This window comes from Schistosoma haematobium, chromosome 1 (assembly GCF_000699445.3).
Source record: "Schistosoma haematobium chromosome 1, whole genome shotgun sequence".
Taxonomy (NCBI): domain Eukaryota; kingdom Metazoa; phylum Platyhelminthes; class Trematoda; order Strigeidida; family Schistosomatidae; genus Schistosoma; species Schistosoma haematobium.
Window position 1 is genome coordinate 67,193,550 of NC_067196.1, and position 12,492 is coordinate 67,206,041.

The following is a 12,492-nucleotide window of genomic DNA, read 5'->3' on the forward strand; positions in this document are numbered from 1 at the left end:
CTGACGTTGGTAACATTAGATCTGTTTCACGAGAATCTGAATATGATAGTAAACCACGATCTAAGACCCGGAACAACCTAGGTCGGTTGGCTAATAGTTGGACCCAAATATCTTAGAAATGTCAGAACATTACAGCACAAGTATTCACTCACTTCCTTCTTTTGTGTAGGGATTATACTTCCTATTATTTTATGTTGAATGTCGAAAGACTATGTGTGTTTGAAAAAGATAACCTCCCAACTGTTCTGTTTCATAAACTAAACAAAAACTAAGTCTCACTATAAAGTGGTATAATTCTTCTCACATATGAATGTAAATAATATTAATTAGACTCGTATCGTAAATATGACAATTGGCGCGCTTTGTGGATGTTGCGTTGCGACGTGCAACTGATGGTCGAGAATAAATCCACGTACAGTCGAGAACTCCTAGAAATTGCGATCTTATATCCTTCTGGAACAGCTGAAGCATTAACGATGGCGCAGGACGAAGTAACGCGTTTCACATGTGTTTTCGGTGGCATATATCAAGGGGGCTGAAAAGGAGGGTAAGAAACAGAAAGGAAGAGAGGCGGAGCAGACCATGTTCATACCCATTGAAGTTGAGTCATTTGTTGTGGAGTAGTCAAGGTACGACTACATAGTCCAGTTCTCCTTGATTATTGTACTTTTCAAGCAAGAGCATCCAAATACGTTACCCTGGCTTGTTTTACAAAGACAGACTGAAACGCCTCAACATATTTCCGTCATCTTACCACAGGCTACAGAATGGTCTAATACTGGCTTAATGTATATAAAATCATATTTGACGAAGATTTGCATTTCATGTCTGTATTCTATTTCTTAAGGAATATATGGTTATATCGTATTTGAATGCTTTAACCCACGTACTTTATGTATCTACAGGATCTATTCAAACCTCTACCTAATATCAAGAAATATATATAACCATGTATTTTAAAGGACTGTATTCACTATTTCATGAACTATCATTTAAATCGTATTTGGATACTATAAATTATTTCATTTCCGAAATTACCTGTCCAATTCGGTGAGTCTGTCATAGTTTTTTTCCAATAAGCTGTTTCATATATTTGTTCAAGAAGCAACATAATAATCTTAGACGGTAATAATCTTCTAAACTACTTATCTCTGCACCTCCCAATTTTTACTAATACGGACTTTCAGTTTATATATCAATTACTGGATTTTTTTGATTGTTTGATACTAATTAACGACATTTCTAAATTACTTTACTATATAAGGCTATCTTTCGTGTTATATATGTTAAAATTTATACAACTTGCTCCTTTATATTCTATTTTGCCTCCACACAGATAATGACATAAATACCTCATCTCCACTACTATCTTCCTGCCATTGTCATCTTTTGATTTTAACACCACTAATCCTCACGATACATTCAATCTTGGTTAAAACATCGATTTTGATTTTTAGACTAACTTGAGCCCTCGGAATTGATTTTTTTCACCCCTTTCTATTTCCAACATTCTGTTCAATCCACTTGCTATACGTCACTTTCTTATCATGCCACAAAAGAAAATGAAGACCCCAGCTCCTAGGCGTCCAGCCAAACGTAGGAAAACGACACAATTTAACACCACTACTGACACGATTTCCAACAGTTTCAACGAGACGAGCCACTCCGTTCATCCGGAAGCAGACAAGCTTTTATCAGTTGTCTCCATTCCAGATATGTTGAAAACTCTGCTGGTAAACAGTGATGATAATCGCAACTGCAACCATATGGATGCTATAAAAAAGTTGCAAGTAGACATGAACATTCTCAATCCGCTTAAATATCTTATCAACCCCAACCTCACAGAGACTCCAGATCAAATGAATGACATAAATATTTTCCTAGATCGTGTTGCATCAGAGGTATTTGAAAGAATAAGACGATCTAGCAATGCAATTGTGTTTAATATACCGGATACACATGCCCTTAAAAATATCAAATCTAGTCTGCTTAGAGCCAGCAATATGACACACGTACCATGTGTATGCACAAGATTAAAAAGAATTCATCCTGGTATGCACTCACCAATCTTGTTCAAATTCAACTCATCTGTAGACGCCAGTGAGTTTTTAAATTCCTCCAATTCATTGAGACAAAAACAGATTTTCAAGGATATTAAGACTCTTCCGGATAAAACACCATGCCAGCGAAAAACAGGAAGGGATACCTACAGACCATCAGCGTCAAACTCTCAAACGCATCATAATCCTAATGGTTGTAAAGTTAAGTCCGATTCTAAGAGGACGTCTAGCTTAACAACTTTGCCGCCACCGAAAAACTCTTCTGAATCTCATAAAGTTCAAAGCCCAGAAGAAAGTAATCCCGATGTAGATGGTGTCCATCCTCTTAAGAATGTTGACTTAGATTCAACCCGAAGTAGTTGTGCTGATGAAGAATGGGATAACACAATCCAAACCCCTGTTAGTGCAACACCCAGTTACAGTAACTGTGCAACGGATAACAGGAAAACTAATCATAACATTCATATAACTGACCACGCACTTAACGTTGATATATTCAAACCTCGCAAACCATCGCAAGTATGTTTAACAGTACACAATCCTTTCCAACTTATGAAGGAGCCGAAATCAACCACAAACCTTGGAAATAAACGTCTTAAACAAGTTACCCATACGTCAGGTATAAATAGTTATCTAAATTGTAATTGACCACTTGGTCACAACCATAGACCTGATAGCCTTCTTGGTCCGGCTCCCAATATGTACAGTATGCCCTTATCAGATGTTATATCCAATAGCAATGAGAAGACTTTTTTGTAATTCCGCCGGCTTTCCTGCCGGCAACGGTAAACATATTTCACATGATGACAAAGTGGTTGAATCTATTTCCCCTCGCAACACGACTCTTACCTTAGCTAATCCTATGAGTATTCATAGAACTACCAATTGCGATTTATACTCTAACCTGCTTCACTATGATGACTCCGAGTTTCTTATTCTTTCGTTCAATGCCCGCTCTCTGTCTAATAAAATTATTCATCTTAAAACTCTTTTATTCCTTGTAAATCCAACCATTGTACTTATTACGGAAACGTGGTGTAATTCATCTATATCCGATCATTCCTTGAATGTAGATAACTACGTTTTCTTTAGAACCGATAGATATTGTGGATTAGGAGGCGGTTCAGTTATCTATGTCCGTTCAGACATTCAAGCGTGCAAATTTGAGGATAAATCCCTTGATGCTATAGACGACTCCACTTGGGTGACTGTAAACTGTGGATCCCAAAATTATTTACTTGTGGGATGCATATATAGACCATCTCATGCGGATACTAAGTTTGACAAATCACTAACAAACATATTTTCCATTGCTTCGCACCAACCGCATACTTTTAAAATCATCGGAGGTGATTTTAATCTGCCAAAAATTACATGGGGCTTGACTCCGGTACCAGGTCGATATAACAAGCTAGTTGAAACATTAGAAATTTGTGGATGGGTTCAACAGGTCCGAAAAACAACCAGGGGGAATAATACACTTGATTTAATGTTCACAATCAACATAGACTCTATCTCAGCACATACCAGTCATGAGTTTTTTATGAGTAACCATAGAGTTGTATTGAGTATTATTCATTCTCTAAACGCCATACAATTGAACTCAAAAGCTTCATTGATGTACCAAAGCAGACATTTTGATCAACAAACATGGAAACGGACTGGAACTCTCATTCGATGTTTACTATGGGAAACTTATTTTACCACAAATAATGTTGACATTTCGCTTTTCAATCTATACCACGACGTGATATATTGTCTTGACTGCACTGCTCCAGTTATTGGCCATGTGGCTTATAATGCTAATAGGGACCAAAATACTTTTAAAAGAAAGCTGAGGAAATTAAAATGCCACTACTACGAGCAGAATGATGTGTATGCACTTCAGAGTATACTTAAATTAATCAACAGAAATGCTTGATCTAAACGTAAGTATTTTATGAATATAGAAAATAAAGCTCTATCTAGTAAAAGCCCAGAATTATCAATACTTCGACTTTTTAAATCCCGCGTAAAGTCAAATTCCCTTGGCACGACTAAATTCTTCATAGTTAACGGAAGCATTGTTAACGACCCGAATACTATATGTGAACAATTCAGCAAGCACTTCTCGCAGTGCTACAAAACTGGAACTGAAAACTCCATCATTACATTTCCAATGCTGACACACAGACACCTATCGAAAATTGATTTTATACCCTCCAACATCAAGCAGGCCATAGCTGCCCTGAAAAAGTCTTATTATGGTGAACCTGACGGGATATCTTCATTATTTGTGAAATATGGAAGTAGAGAATTTCCACTATTTTGTTTGAAACTTTTCAGTCTATCTATGGAATATGGGACCTATCCATCTGTATGGAAAACATCTCTTATCACCCCTAGATTCAAAACAGGACCACGTAGTGATATTATTAACTATAGGCAAATTAATTTGACATCCGTGCTCTCAAGAACCATGGAAAAAATCATCCACAAACAGCTATTATCATTTTTATTTTCAACTAGTCTGATCAGCCCATCCCAACACGGGTTTATGACTAAACGCTCATGTTTCACATCGCATCTGGAGTTTTTTGATCAAATTACCCAGAAAAGAGATGTTGGTCAGTCAGTGATAATTCTTTACTTCGATTTTAGTAAGGCTTTCGACAGTGTCTCACACAAACTTCTTCTTTTAAAACTCTCTTCATTTGGCATACAGAATCCCCTTTTATCTTGGCTCAAATCTTTTTTAGAAGAACGTAGCCAAATCGTTCGCTTTGGATCTTGCTACTCTAAACCTGTGAATGTAACCAGTGGGGTTATACAAGGAAGTGTGGTTGGTCCATTACTCTTTCTCCTTTTTATCAATGACGTGTGTTCCCTCTTTCCTTATGGTAAGCCTTTCCTTTTTGCTGATGACCTAAAAGTAGTTTATTCATTCTCTTCTCCCACGAAAGAAAGCTATATTTCAGCGGTAATCCAAGAGGAAATAAACAAGTTGTACGAATGGACTGTTTCATGGAATTTGCCACTTAATGTTGACAAAAGTGGGTTTATTCACATTGGTCGCTGTTTTAACCTAAATCTGACTGTACACACACATACACTCAAACCTCTCAACACTGTTCGTGACCTGGGTTTAAGATATAGCAATAGTCTGAACTTTTCTGAACACATTATATCTCAAGTATCCAAAGCTAGAAAGCTCATCGGATTGATAATGATAAACTTCAATAATATCGAATCGAGATTGTTACTATACAGAAAATGTATCTTACCCATTCTTGAATATGGTATTTTAGTTTACAGTAATTGTAAGCATAATGACCTGATTAGAAGTGAAGGTGTTCAAAGAAAGTTCACCAAAGCTGTTCTGGGGTATTCCGATAACAAAGACTATTACCAAAGATGTCAACAACTCAACTTAGAACGTCTTTGGATCAGACGTATCAAATTAAATCTTGTCTTTATCTACCGGCTCATTAACGGTATTTCCTACTCCTCGGTATCAACCCCTTCATACCTTATGATATCATCCCACAATCTACGCAATAAGGAGAATATTCTAGCGATTCCAAGAACCAACACAAACTTAAGCCGGAAATTTTTCCTTATTCGCTACTCAACCATGTGGAACAGACTGTCAGTGGACCTCCGTTGCAGTGAAACTACAACCCGATTCAAACGTCTCCTTGACGATTTTCTTTCCGAAAGTGGATTGTGTCACTTATTGAATATCAATGTATTCAATAATGATTTATACAAACAAGGTCCGTCATCCATTTAATTGCTTGAAAAGCAAAATAAAACCTTTAAATCTTTCCACGTCTATTTTATTTTATTTCTATTTATCTTAATATATGAAATCTGCTTATGTTCATGTTTATCATTATTACCGTTATTAATATCATAATTAGTTCCCCGACACATTAGATATTCTTTTTGTATCTTCTTATCCTTCTAAACATATTTAACTCCAGATTGTCCTTTAAAATCAATTTTGACTTTCATAGCATTAATCTTAATTATTATTGCACAAATATTTATACTAATATCCGGTTTCACTCTGTATACTAATACATAAACCTAAATGTATTCATCCGAGTGCTTTAACGGATTTTTATTTTATTTTTTCAATTGCTGGTTTCCTTGTGAGGTTGATATTCATTACACGATTATTATTCTTATCATAGATCAAAACTTTTCACTAAGTGTTCACTTCTTTTCTCTCTTCTTTCCCTCTAAATAAAATTATTCTTAAGATTACGAAGTTTGTAATTAAAACAATAACTTGTGTTACAATTAAATTAAATTCTCAGACCCGTTTTATCTTCACTATGCATATATGACTCATACATATTGATATTTTATTATCCTTTTCATTTAATTGTAACTTTCATGGCATCACTCTAAACTATAACTGCACAAACATTTATTCTAGTGTCATATCTTACTGCAATTATAAGTTATTTTTTCTTAATTATTTTTTGTTACTAATTTAACGATGCACACATAGTCGTTTATTCTTGTTCTGTGTTCATAAACACGCCTACTAGACTGTTTGCGTATTTCACGTCTCCTTTATTTCTATTCCCTTATTTTCTCCATTTCCTTCTTTAAACTCAATTCAATATTCTTCTCAATTGCACAGACCCGATTTATTATCATTAATATTCTACTGTTATTGCTCTAAATTTTTTTAAAATGGCAAGTATAATGCTGATATTATTGAAAATTGTGTATTATTGCATTTTTTGAAGAAACCCGAAATGGTTTCTTCACAACACTTATGTACCCATAAGATGTTTGTGAATAATAATAATAATAAAGGATGATATTGGTACAATTGTATCTCATCTTTTTTCGTCGATCTCCGACCGATCATGTGACAGGACATTCTAAGAAAGTTCAAACATCGAGACCAAATCGCTCACGTCTAGAATCCGGTTTCTCGCATCAAGTAGTGAGTTATTGAGATTCTCTTTCATAAGACAACTCCACCTGTAGCTCTTATAGGGTTACTGCCGGTCCCAAGCCCGGGTAAAGGAGGAGGGTTGGGCATGAGGTTAGCGTCCCCATCCCGTAGAAAACCAACTCGCTAAAAAAACGCTTACCAGAAAAATTAATTCAAACCAATTTAACTCTGCCCTGGGAGTTAGAAGGTCTTCATTTAGAAGAATTATGACGCTTCATGGTGAAAGCCGAGCTCCTTCGGAAGCCACGAGGCCGATGCCCCTTCTTACAAACAGAGCAAAAATTTTTATAGGTACATGGAACGTTCGAACAATGTGGGAAACCGGGAAGACCAGTCATATAGCAATGGAAATGAGGAGATACAACTTAGCAGTACTGGGAATCAGCGAAACCCACTGGATCCAAGCTGGACAGAAAAGGCTAGCTACGGGAGAGATGCTGCTATACTCCGGTCACGAAGAGGACAATGCTCCACACACTCAGGGAGTCGCTCTTATGCTGTCCAAAGTAGCACGAAATGCACTTGTAGGATGGGAATCTCACGGATCCAGAATCATCAAAGCATCATTCAAAACAAAGAAAGAGGTGATCTTAATGAATATTATCCAATGTTATGCACCCACCAGTGATAGCGACGACGACATTAAAGATCAGTTCTACGAGCGGCTACAGTCAGTCATTGAGAAATGTCCAAGGAAGGACCTAACTATTCTGATGGGAGATCTAAATGCCAAAGTCGGAATAGACAACACTGGATATGAAGATATTATGGGACGACATGGATTGACTGGGAGAGAGAAACGAAAATGGAGAAAGATTTGCAAATCTATGTGCATTCAACAAATTGGTCATAGGAGGCACTATATTTACACACAAGCGTATACACAAGGCTACATGGATCTCACCGGACCACACTACAGAGAACCAGATAGATCATATTTGCATCAACAAAAAATTCCGAAGGACAATGAAAGATGTGAGAACCAGGAGAGGTGCTGACGTAGCTTCAGATCACCACCTAGTTGTAGCCAATTTGAAACCGAAGCTAAAAAAGAACTGGACAAGTGGACAAACAGCAATACAAAGGTTCAATACAGCCTTCCTTCGAGATACTGACAAACTCAATGAATTCAAGATAGCTCTCAACAACAGGTTCCAAGCCTTACAAGATCTACTGAAAGAAGAAGAAACTAGTATGGAGGACAACTGTAAAAGTATCAAAGAAGCATTAACTTCAACGTGTCAAGAGGTTCTCGGTCTAAAGAAATACCATCATAAGGAATGGATCTCTACAGAAACACTGGACAAGATCAAAGAAAGGAAGAACAAGAAGGCAGCAATAAACAACAGCCGAACACGAGCAGAGAAATTCCAAGCACAAGCTGAATACATAGAAGCAAACAAGCAAGTGAAGAGGAGCATTAGAGCCGACAAGAAGAAATACGTGGAAGAACTAGCAAAGGCGGCGGAAAAAGCTGCTAGAGAAGGAAATATGAAACAGCTCTACGATACAACGAAGAAACTATCAGGGAAATGCAGTAAACCAGAGAGGCCGGTCAAAGACAAAGAAGGCAGGCCAATCACTGAAATTCAACAACAGCGGAACAGATGGGTGGAATACTTCGAGGAACTCCTGAATAGGCCGGCTCCAATGAATCCACCGGACATCGAAGCAGCACACACAGATCTTCCTGTAGACGTCAACTCACCAACTACGGAAGAAATCAGAATGGCCGTCAGACAAATCAAGAACGGGAAAGCAGCAGGACCCGACAACGTACCAGCTGAAGCACTTAAGTCAGACATTGAAGTAACTACAAACATGCTTTACCTTCTATTCAATAAGATTTGGAAGGAGGAACAAGTGCCGATGGACTGGAAAGAAGGACACCTCGTCAAGATTCCAAAGAAAGGAGATCTGAGCAAATGTGAAAACTACAGAGGCATTACACTACTGTCAATACCAGGGAAAGTCTTCAACAGGGTGTTGCTGAACCGGATGAAGGATGCAGTAGACGCCCAACTTCGAGATCAACAAGCTGGATTCCGTAAGGATCGGTCGTACACAGACCAAATTGCGACACTACGGATCATCGTCGAACAATCAGTTGAGTGGAACTCATCACTATACATCAACTTCATTGATTATGAAAAGGCATTCGACAGTGTAGATAGGAAGACATTATGGAAACTTCTTCGACACTACGGAGTTCCTGAGAAGATTGTCAATATTATCCGGAACTCATACGACGGACTACAGTGCAAAGTAGTGCATGGAGGACAGCTGACAGACGCATTCCAAGTAAGGACCGGAGTCAGACAAGGCTGTCTACTCTCTCCCTTCCTCTTTCTTCTGGTGGTCGACTGGATTATGAAGACCTGGACATCTGAGGGAAAACGCGGCATACAGTGGACAGCTCAGAACCAATTAGACGATTTGGACTTCGCAGATGATCTAGCCCTCCTATCGCATACACATGAACAAATGCAAATAAAGACAACCAGTGTAGCAGCAGTCTCTGCATCAGTAGGCCTCAGCATACACAAAGGGAAAACCAAGGTCCTCAAATTCAACACGGAGAACAGCAATCCAATCACTCTTGATGGCGAAACTCTGGAAGATGTAGAATCCTTCTCATACCTGGGAAGTATCGTCGATGAACAAGGAGGCTCAGATGCAGACGTAAAGGCGAGGATCGGCAAAGCAAGGACAGCATTTCTACAATTGAAGAACATATGGAACTCAAAACAACTTTCAACCAATATCAAAGTGAGAATCTTCAATACCAACGTCAAGGCAGTTCTACTGTATGGAGCTGAAACTTGGAGAACTACTACAACCACCATCAAGAAGGTACAAGTATTTATAAATAGCTGTCTACGCAAGATACTCAACATCCATTGGCCGGATACCATCAGCAATAGCCTTCTGTGGGAGAGAACAAACCAACTTCCAGCTGAAGAGGAAATTAGGAAAAGACGATGGAAATGGATAAGACATACATTACGCAAATCGTCAAACTGCATCACGAGGCAAGCCCTAACTTGGAATCCTGAAGGGAAGCGAAAAAGAGGAAGGCCAAAGAACACATTGCGTCGGATAATAGAAGCAGATATGAAAACGATGAATTACAACTGGACGGAGCTAGAAAGGATTGCCCAGGACAGGGTTGGATGGAGAATGCTGGTGAGCGGCCTATGCTCCTTCACAAGGAGTAACAGGCGTAAGCAAGTAAGTAAGAGAACCAATGAACCAGTGGAAAAGGATCTGAAGATTGTTGTGTTGGAATGACATAGTCAAGTGTTTACGGAAGAGTTGGGGGGTGCAATAAGGTTAAAGCACTACTGATTCGCAAACCGGGAGTCACCCCCGTATTCAGACCAAAACGTCTGGTACTCTATACAGCTCTGCCTATTGTTGAACAAGGATTAGAGCGTCTGCAAATAAGTGGAACAATAGAACCAGTCAACTTTTCTGATTGGGCAGCACCAATAGTGATTGTCAAAAAGCCAAATGGAATTATCCGGCTACGAGCAGCTTGTTCGACTGGATTAGACCAAGCACTTGAAACCCAGCAATACCCTTTGACGGTACCAGAAGATTTATTTGCGAAACTGAGTGGTAGTAATTATTTTGCAAAATTAGACCTATCAGAAGCTTATCTACAGATTCCAGTAGCGGAAGAGTGTGAGCATTACAGTCAGATAGAGAAAGAAGCCCTCTCCATCATATTTGCTGTAAAAAAGTTCCACAAGATGCTGTTTGGCAGACAGTTCGCCTTACTAACAGACCATAAACCTCTACTGACCGTTTTTAGTTCCAAAAACGGTATCCCTGTATATACAGCAAACCGTCTACAGCGATGGGCAACTACACTGCTGAGCTATGACTTCAAGATAAATTATCGACCGACAACGGATTTTGGATAGGCATGTGCCCTCTCAAGATTGATTGATTCGCATGCGAAACAAGAAGGGAAGGTGCTTGTGGCTGCCATAGACGTTGAGGCTGAGGTTCACAAAGTATTGGCAGACGCAGTTTCCGGACTCCCGGTCACATTCAAAGCCAATAAAGAAGCTAACAAGAAGGATAATGCACTAAAGATTGTTCCCTCACTGCATACTCAACAAGTGACCTTCACCTAGACTACATGAAGAACTCTAACAATATTTCCGTCGACCGGATTCCTTGACAGTTGTCGATTTGTGCATCATGTCTGGCCACCGTATCGTTATCCCTAGAAATCTTCGACACGAAGTCATTAAACAGTTTCACAGCGGGCCCCTGGGGATAAGTAAAATGAAATCACTAGCTAGCAGCTATACTGGCTGTCAATGGACCATGATATAGAACAACAATGTCGCAGTTGTTAGTCCTGTCTAGAGGCTAAGAAGAATCCAACGAAAGCTGAACCACAACCATGGCCCAAACCGGACGGGCCTTGGAAGAGAATACACGCTGATTTCGCCGGATCAGTATAAGGCAGAAATTACTCAGTTGTTGTCGATGCTTTCACAAAATGGCCAGAAGTGTATGACATGCCGAAAACGACATCAGAGAGTACAGTAAGATTGTCAGGATTGTTTGCTTATTTCGGGGTTCCAGAGATCTTATTGACCGACAACGGTACTCAGTTTATGTCATCCGTTTTCAAAAGCTTTTGCAATGAAAATGGCAAATCGCATCTACAATCTCCTCCGTGCCATCCTCAGTCGAATGGCTGAGCAGAAAGATTCGTGGATACGATAAAAAGAGCTCTGGTCAAAGGGGGAGGTGAGGGTATCCCAGAACAAGTGGTCAGTAAGTTATTAATGTCTTACAGAGTTACCCCTAATCCGGTAGTGCTAGAAGGATAGTCACCAGCCGAGTGTATGTTCGGAAGGAAAATCTGGATAGTCTTTAGTAGTATAATGCTACCCAGAATGACAAATAACCCCAGGAATGAGTATCATACGGTCACTCGTAGCTTTCAGGTGGGTGAGAAAGTACTTGTCAAATCGTATCAACGTAAAAGGAAGTAGGAACCAGGTGTCACAAAACGTCAACTCAGAAATGTACTGTACCTAGTCCGGAAAGGTGTCAGAAAGTGTATAATACACATAAACTAAATGCAAAGAGACTACAGTACAGTGGTCTCAGAAAGCCGACTCCCATTTCAATTGCTCGTGGATTCATCTCGGAAAAGCCCTCAAGAGCTCGAATATAGAAGAGCTAAACGACGCAAGGGCGAATCAGTACAACCCTCGAGAGCGATGCACTGCAAGAGGAATGGGGCAACCAAGTTTCAGGTGGATCCGAGGGAAAAGTCTAACACAACAGACTTTAAAGGGAGGAGGTGTGACGAAGGACTACGGGTGAACTCGAGGAAGCTGTAGGAGGCTCAGAAGGGACTGAAGATATTCCATCCAATCACCTTTTGGAAGAATGTTCTAGAATTCCTACGTGTAGCTTCCCGACTGGACAATGCTAATA